Raw genomic sequence first — 7,623 nt, 5'->3', positions numbered from 1 at the left:
TAGTTTCCATTGCCTTTGAATAAAACAAAAATTCCCGGGTAAGGCACGAGGTGTTTGCGCCTTCCCGTTTGTTGTTTTTGTAGCTTCACTTTGTTCAATAGATTTTTATATGAAATAATATTATATGGGACATAAACATTATCACAATATCAAAATGTTTACATTTCACGAAGATGGAGTAAATTGCAATAAAAACAATCAATGAAGTAAGTAGGGGAGGAGAAGGGAGGGGAGATATAGAAGAGAGGTAATGAGGTTGTTACATCGAAGTAGGAGTCATGTATTGCGATTCAAGTGTCATCATTATTTATATTTAGAGATCATGGTGTATGGAGATATTTAATCCAAGGGGACCATATTTTATCGAATATTGTTTGTATATCTTTAAGGATGCTGGTCAATTTTTCATTGACCATGATCCAAGAAATTACATTTTTTACCATAGCAAGATCAATCACTGGAGTCTTCCATGAACATGCTATCGTAATTTTAGCTGCAGAAAAAATAAAAAAGATAAGAGTTCTAAGATTTTTTGGGGTCTTGTCTGACAGGTCTGTGAATAGTGCCTTTCTAGGATCCTTAGGTATATCCAGTCCAGTCACAGAGTAGACTAACGTAAAAATTCTGAAAGAAAGAAAGGGTTGGGACTTTAAATGAGATGCGTGTTGATGCAAACAGTATGTATAAGTAAATAAGTAAAATTGTATAGCGTAATAACCAGGCTCAAACTTACCAACCAAATTGCAAGCCGAATTCAACTGTCTAACTTCGTATGTTAAAAGCAGAGGATTGGTTGCACACATTTGCAAATATATGGATAAGCCACAGGCCGCTTACAAGGCTCTCTGCATTACTGTGGTCCTAACTAAACTTTTCTAGTTTCCTCAATGAGCCATACAAGTGCTAATGAGTAGATGGAGAGCAGGTGACTAGGGGTGTGTGTCACCTGCCAACCTCCATCTAAAATAGGTATGGCAATAAAAAGCACTGGGAAAAACGCATAAGGGTAAATGTATAAGCATCAAAATCGCATCTCCATCCCTATTGGTAAACATGGAAATGGGTTTGGGACTTTGAATGAGGCATGTGAATAACACATACCTCCATCCCTAAAAGTTGAAAGAAAGAAAGGGTTGGGACTTTAAATGAGATGCGTGTTGATGCAAACAGTATGTATAAGTAAATAAGTAAAATTGTATAGCGTAATAACCAGGCTCAAAACTTACCAACCAAATTGCAAGCCGAATTCAACTGTCTAACTTCGTATGTTAAAAGCAGAGGATTGGTTGCACACATTTGCAAATATAAAGTCCCAAACCCATTTCCATGTTTACCAATAGCGTAAAAATTCTGGTCCAAAAGCGTTGGACTTTGGGACATGACCACCAAATATGGTACATGGTCCCCTCTTGTCCACATCCCCTGAAACAAAGAGGTGAAGCGTCCGGGTATATTTTTGCTATTTTTGTTGGGACCAAATACCACCTGGACAATACCTTAAAATGTTCTTCTATAAGTGAAATATTAAGTATTCCCTTGTGCACCATGCTTGACCATTTTTCCCAGATCTTTTCCTCTATAGTCTCGCCTAGGTCCAATTCCCAAGCTATTTTGTAAGAAGGTTTGGTTTGCTTTTCATTGAAGATGGCATAGAGCTCGGAGTTCCCCCCTCGTGGTTCATGTTTGAACAAGCATTTATTTTCAAATAAGGTTTTAGCAGTAATGTCTATTGGATCTTTATCTAAGGATTTTATGAAGTGAGTAATTTGATTTAGATTAAATAATTCCATCTGCGGTATCTCTAATGTCTTCTGGAAGTAAGATAGTGGTCTGATCCCTTTATGATCAATGAAGTGTGCTATTCTGTAAAGACCTTTGTTAACCCACCATGAAAATTGTTGAGGAATTTGTCCAGGAGGAAAGTGAGGATTATATAGTATAGGGGCCACAGGGGAATGTGGAGATTTTAGTGGGTATAATTTACACACTATGGGCCAGATTCACAGACAATTACGTTACTCCGCGGCTGCGTAACGTATCCCATTTACGTTACACCGCCACAGGTTTACAGCGTAAGTGCCTGATTCACAAAGCTCTTAAATAGATAGAGGTTCAATTCCAATCGGGTGGAATCTATTTTGTTTCTAAGGTCTAGGTTGGGGTGTCGTTTGTGTCATATAAGTAGAGTATTAAATTCTTGTTCTTTCTCAATAATTAATGAGTTTGATTGTTTTTTAATTCGGGATGCTATTTGTAAGAGATAGCCCCTAATTGTCATTTTGTGAGCTTCCCAATTTATTACAGGCGAAGTGTCTTCTGGAATATTTATGGAGAAATATTCCTTGATGTGTTGCTGAATTTCAAAACAGACAGAAGGATCGCTTAATAGAGAATCATTTAATCTCCAGGCAGCGGGACCTCTGGAGTCTTGTAGGGAGGTACATGTGGTCCAGAGTAAAGAGTGATCTGACCAAGTTACTTCTCCTATCTTACTGGATTTAAATAAATATATATTTCTGAGATTTGTGAAGAAGTGATCTATTCTTGAGTATGTTTCATGGACATGTGAAAAAAAATGTATAATCTTTCCTGGATGGGTTCAATTCTCTCCAAATATCAATTAAGTTATGGTAATGTGACATTTTGGCTAATTTAGATCCGATTTTGGGGAAATGTCGCTGAGTGGATGTAGGTTTCCTGGTTTTGTCAAAGATGGAGTCCAAGGCTACATTAGAGTCTCCTCCAAAGAGAATGACTCCCTCTAAATCAGGGTATACTGTATAAAGTAATTTACGAAAGAAAGGTAGTTGGCCAGTGTTGGGTGCATAGTAAGTAATCAAAGTTACTAGTGAGCCCTCTAGGTGTCCACTTAATGCTAGGTATCTACCTTCTGGATCAATTATTTTTTTCTCAAGTGAGAAATTTACTTTTTTAGAGAAACATATTGCTACTCCTCTAGTTTTGTTTGGGCCATGTGCTAGGTAAAAGTGAGGGTAATACTGGTGTAGAAATTTAGGATTATAATTAGGAGGGAAATGTGTCTCTTGAAGGAAAAGCAGCATGTAGGGATTTATAATGTTGAAAGGCCATTCTGCATTTGATAGCAGAATTAAATCCCTGGACATTGTGTGTAACAAATTTAAATGGGAAATTCGTAGTTTGGGTGATCATGGTGCACGTAGGAAACTATAAATTCTCTTACCAATGCCCAGAGGAGTTTGTGGAACTCTCCAATTGTGTAGTATATTCAGAAGTCAATGTTAAGGACTAAAGGACTCCTTAAAAAGCGAAAAAATTAGAGAGGAATGAAAAGAAGGAAAGGATGAGTAATAAAAATGATGAGAGAAAAAAAAGGGGTGGGGAATTAGAGAGAAGAGAAAATAAGAATGAGAGAGGAGAAGAGAAAGGAAGATGAGTTAAGGAAACTAGAGAGATGAGTTAGGATATATAAACAGAACAAATACAATCCTGTAGGAATACAAAAAAAAAACTATTTTAAAAAACTATTTCAGAAAAAGGAAATTATTCAGAGTATCAAGCAAATAAGACAAACAAATAAGATTTGGATAATCTGGAGATATGCTGTTGTATCTCCTTTGTGAATCTACCCCTCAATGTCTGGTAGGCCTCGTACACACGACAGAGTTTCTCTGCAGAATTCGTCGAGAAACTCGGTGAGAGCCGGATTCTGTCGAGAAACTCTGTCGTGTGTACACTTTCGGCCCGATGGAGCCGCCGAGGAACTCGTCGAGCAAATAGAGAGCAGGTTCTCTCTTTTCTCGACGGGAGTGGATTTTGGATCGACGAGTTCTTCGTCGGGCTGTTTTATCAACGAGAAACTCGGTCGTGTGTATGCTAAGAAACCTGTGAAAAACGTAGACACTGGAGAACACCATCGGTAAAAGTAGCGTTTCGTCCCGCTTCCAACATTATTGCATCGTTTATTTGCAGCGCTTTACCAAATTTTTTGTAAGGGCACAAAACAGCAATATTCTTTTTTGCTTTTGTTAGGATATTCACACAGAGTTCTGTAAAATTTTGTGGAACCTTTTTCTTACTGATCTCAATAATATTTTCAGAAAAAATTGTCACCTTATTTTGGTCCTGTGTTTTAAATCCTGCTCTTAATATTCCCCTTAATTTTTAATTTAGCAAAAATGCAAATCCTCTTATTTTTTGGAATGTCAAGTTCCCCCCATTGAAACCTTATTGCTTTGTCTTATCTCATCTGTCCCTTTCAAATTACACCTTATATCCCATTTTATTTTAAACATAACCTGCCTTCTCACAAGCTAAATTTTAAAGCAAAAAAAAACAAGGACAAGTATGAACTGTAAAATCAAAATTTACCATTTATTTGGGTTAAAAAAATAAAGTAACTAAGCAAAAGTCAGCACTGGAGAGCTTGCTGCCATTTGTGCACAGCCAGGTGTGGCCTGATGTGACTGGTGAGCAGTTGGAGGCCAAAATGGGGACTTGAGAGGTTCATTCAGGAAGGAACGCATCAAGGTCTTGGACTCCCCGAGGTCACAAACTGGAGCAGGGCAGGCATATGTCACCAGGTTGTGGTACTATAGCAGCCTGAACTCTGGTACACCACATGGAAGTAAGGGAGTCACTTTCTTGTTTTCTTCAAGGCCTTCCTTGGTGGCTTCCCTGCAGCCTGCTCTTTGACCTTCTCTGCAGCCTTCTCAGCAGCCTTCCTCTTCTGCCTGGCTGGAGGTGGTGCCACAGGGGTAGTACCCATGCCAGGAGGAGGAGTAGACCAAGGTGGTGGAGGAGGAGTAGACCAAGGTGGTGGAGGAGGAGGAAGAGGTGGAGCAGTAGAAGGAGGAGGAGCAGTAGAAGGAGGTGGAGCAGTAGAAGGAGCAGTAGAAGGAGGAGGAGTAGTAGAAGGAGCAGTAGAAGGAGGTGGAGCAGTAGAAGGAGGAGGAGCAGTAGAAGGAGGAGGAGTAGTAGAAGGAGCAGTAGAAGGAGGTGGAGCAGTAGAAGGAGCAGTAGAAGGAGGTGGAGCAGTAGAAGGAGCAGTAGAAGGAGCAGTAGAAGGAGGTGGAGCAGTAGAAGGAGGAGGAGCAGTAGAAGGAGGTGGAGCAGTAGAAGAAGCAGTAGAAGGAGGAGGAGCAGTAGAAGAAGGTGGAGTAGGAGTAGTAGAAGAAGAAGAGGAAGAAGAATGTTGAGAAGGAGCAGGAGAAGAAGAGGAAGAAGAATGTTGAGAAGGAGCAGGAGAAGAAGAGGTAGAAGAATGTTGAGAAGGAGCAGGAGAAGAAGAGGAAGAAGAATGTTGAGAAGGAGCAGGAGAAGAAGAGGAAGAAGAATGTTGAGAAGGAGCAGGAGAAGAAGAAGGTGGGGGAGGTTGGGAGTTATCTGGTGTCTGAGGATGGGCATGTCTGCAAATGACAGTGTCCTCCGTGAGAAGACCCCTCACCCCCTGATTTGCTAGGGTGATGAGGAGTCCCTCAAAGAGTAATCGCTGGTCCACTGTCATGTCTGCCATTTTTGCCAAAACAACAGTCACAAATCCCTCCTGAGCAGTGGGAGGCTGCTGAAGGGTTGCATGGGCGTCCCGAATGAGGGCCAGTGAGGCGTCACGCACACCCTCGTATCCCTCACCTGCCTTCTCGGACGTAGGCGAAGAGGAGGCACCTGACACCTGGTACTTCGCCCAGCCACCTCGTCCAAGCCACTTGGGCCTGCCACCTCCTTCAAGCCACTTGGGCCTGCCACCTCGTCCAAGTTACTTGGGCCTGCAGCCTCCTCCAAGCCACTCACCCTGCCCTCCTCCTGCCTGGCATTTTCCCAATCCTCCTGCTGGCTGGTCTCGTCCTGTGTATGGAAAAAAAGTACAGTTTTACTTTCTTTTTTAAAACTAAGACTCAATTTTCATCTCCTGACTGTTGCATATTTTTTTTCACGACTTAGCTAAGCCAATCATTGTGACCCATGTTTTTTTGGGAATCACACAAAAATCATTCCTGGCCAATACTGACAAATGATCTGTATAACACTTTTATCTCTACCTTTTTTTGACCTTTAACATCTTAATTTACATCTCTTTAACAACATTTAAACACCACACATTTGCACATTGAAAGTACTATACCTGGCTCCAGCTGGGCAAATCCGGATCTTCATCCAGGATGGAAGGCTGCTGAGAGGGTTCATCTGCAGAGGGAGCAGCAGGTTGGCTGGAGGGAAGGCTGGAGGGAAGGCTGGAGGGAAGGCTGGACCTTCTGTTCCTTCTGGGGGCAAGGCTAGAAAGTGACTCCCTTACCTCCAGGTGTTCATCCAGGAAGCTCAGTTTACTATAGTACCACAACTTTGGTACATATACCTGCCTTGCTCCAGCTCCAGACCTCATCGAAGCCAAGACCCTGTTGCGTGCCTTCCTGTAGGTGCCTCTCAAGGTCCCAATTTTGACCTCCAACTGGTCAGTCGTCACATCAAACTCCACCTGTCTCCGCACAATTGGGAGCAGGCTCTCCAGTGCTGTTTTCCGCAAGTCTTTGTTGCGGGATATGGGGTCTTTGGTCTCCACCGGTCAATAAAGATCTCCAAAAACTCGGGTTTGTTGAACTGGTTCATCTTTTCCTGTCCAAAACCAAGGAGAAATAAATATTGTCAATCCACAGTCTATAAAGTCAAGTACTCTTTAGCACCAGCTAGCCCTTAAATGTCTGTCTTTCCTGAATAGGCCACTGCTGTCCCAAGTTCTAAGCATACCTACACGTTTGTCGTTCAAACGTCTTTCTTTCGCACCCCGGTTGGACGGACGCCACGTGTGTTGGAGCTTTATATACACTCCGCACACGTCGTCCGCCCATGCTTAAATAATTTGATGTTTCCCCCCGCCCCTTATCTTTCATCGCGCAATCACCAAGAAGGAATTATCTGAGCAGGAGTTTGATACTCGGTCACGTTAGAAAAGCATTACGCTCAAGTTTACTCATGAGTTCAAACGACAAGATTCTTCATGCCAAAAATTACCCCTTTGATGGTCAAAGAACGACATTGCCCACACAACATAGTTTGGGCAAAATTTTCGAGGAAACCGCGGTTACGTACAGCACGGCACTAGAAAGGGCCATTTGCATGTCAGATCTTGGCTGACTTAAATCTAAAGTTATGTTTATTGCTTCTTTCTGCTAGGTTAACACCATATCTAGGTGACAAACTCAAACGTTCAAAAACAAGTTACGTACCGTCGTCTGACACGATCTTCTAAAGATTGGGAACGCCGCCTTCACTCACGTGGTTTCCCTTTATACACGCGCATGCGTGACGCTCCGCCCGTCTCCACACCCCTGACATTCTTTCTCGTGATTTCACCGCCCCTTCTCTATCGTCACACCCACATGAACAAGATGGCAGCAGCAGCACCCCAGCCCTCCAACATGCCTGCCCCACAACAAGAGAGAGCCCACAGATCCGCTGGCCCATCCAGGAGAAGGACCTTTAAAGCCACCAACATGAGCTTTATGGAGATGGTGGAGATGGCTCAGATCCTCCGAGAGGAGGATTATGATTGCAAACACGGGCCATATGAACATCCCAACAAATTAAAGGCCCTAATTATGGACAAGGTTGAAAGGCGACTGTACCGCAAGTTTGGGGTCACAAGGTCAC

Source organism: Rana temporaria, chromosome 2, assembly GCF_905171775.1.
Source record: "Rana temporaria chromosome 2, aRanTem1.1, whole genome shotgun sequence".
In the NCBI taxonomy this organism is placed as follows: Eukaryota; Metazoa; Chordata; class Amphibia; order Anura; family Ranidae; genus Rana; species Rana temporaria.
The sequence above is the reverse complement of the archived record's forward strand: the minus strand, read 5'-3'. Positions refer to the sequence as shown.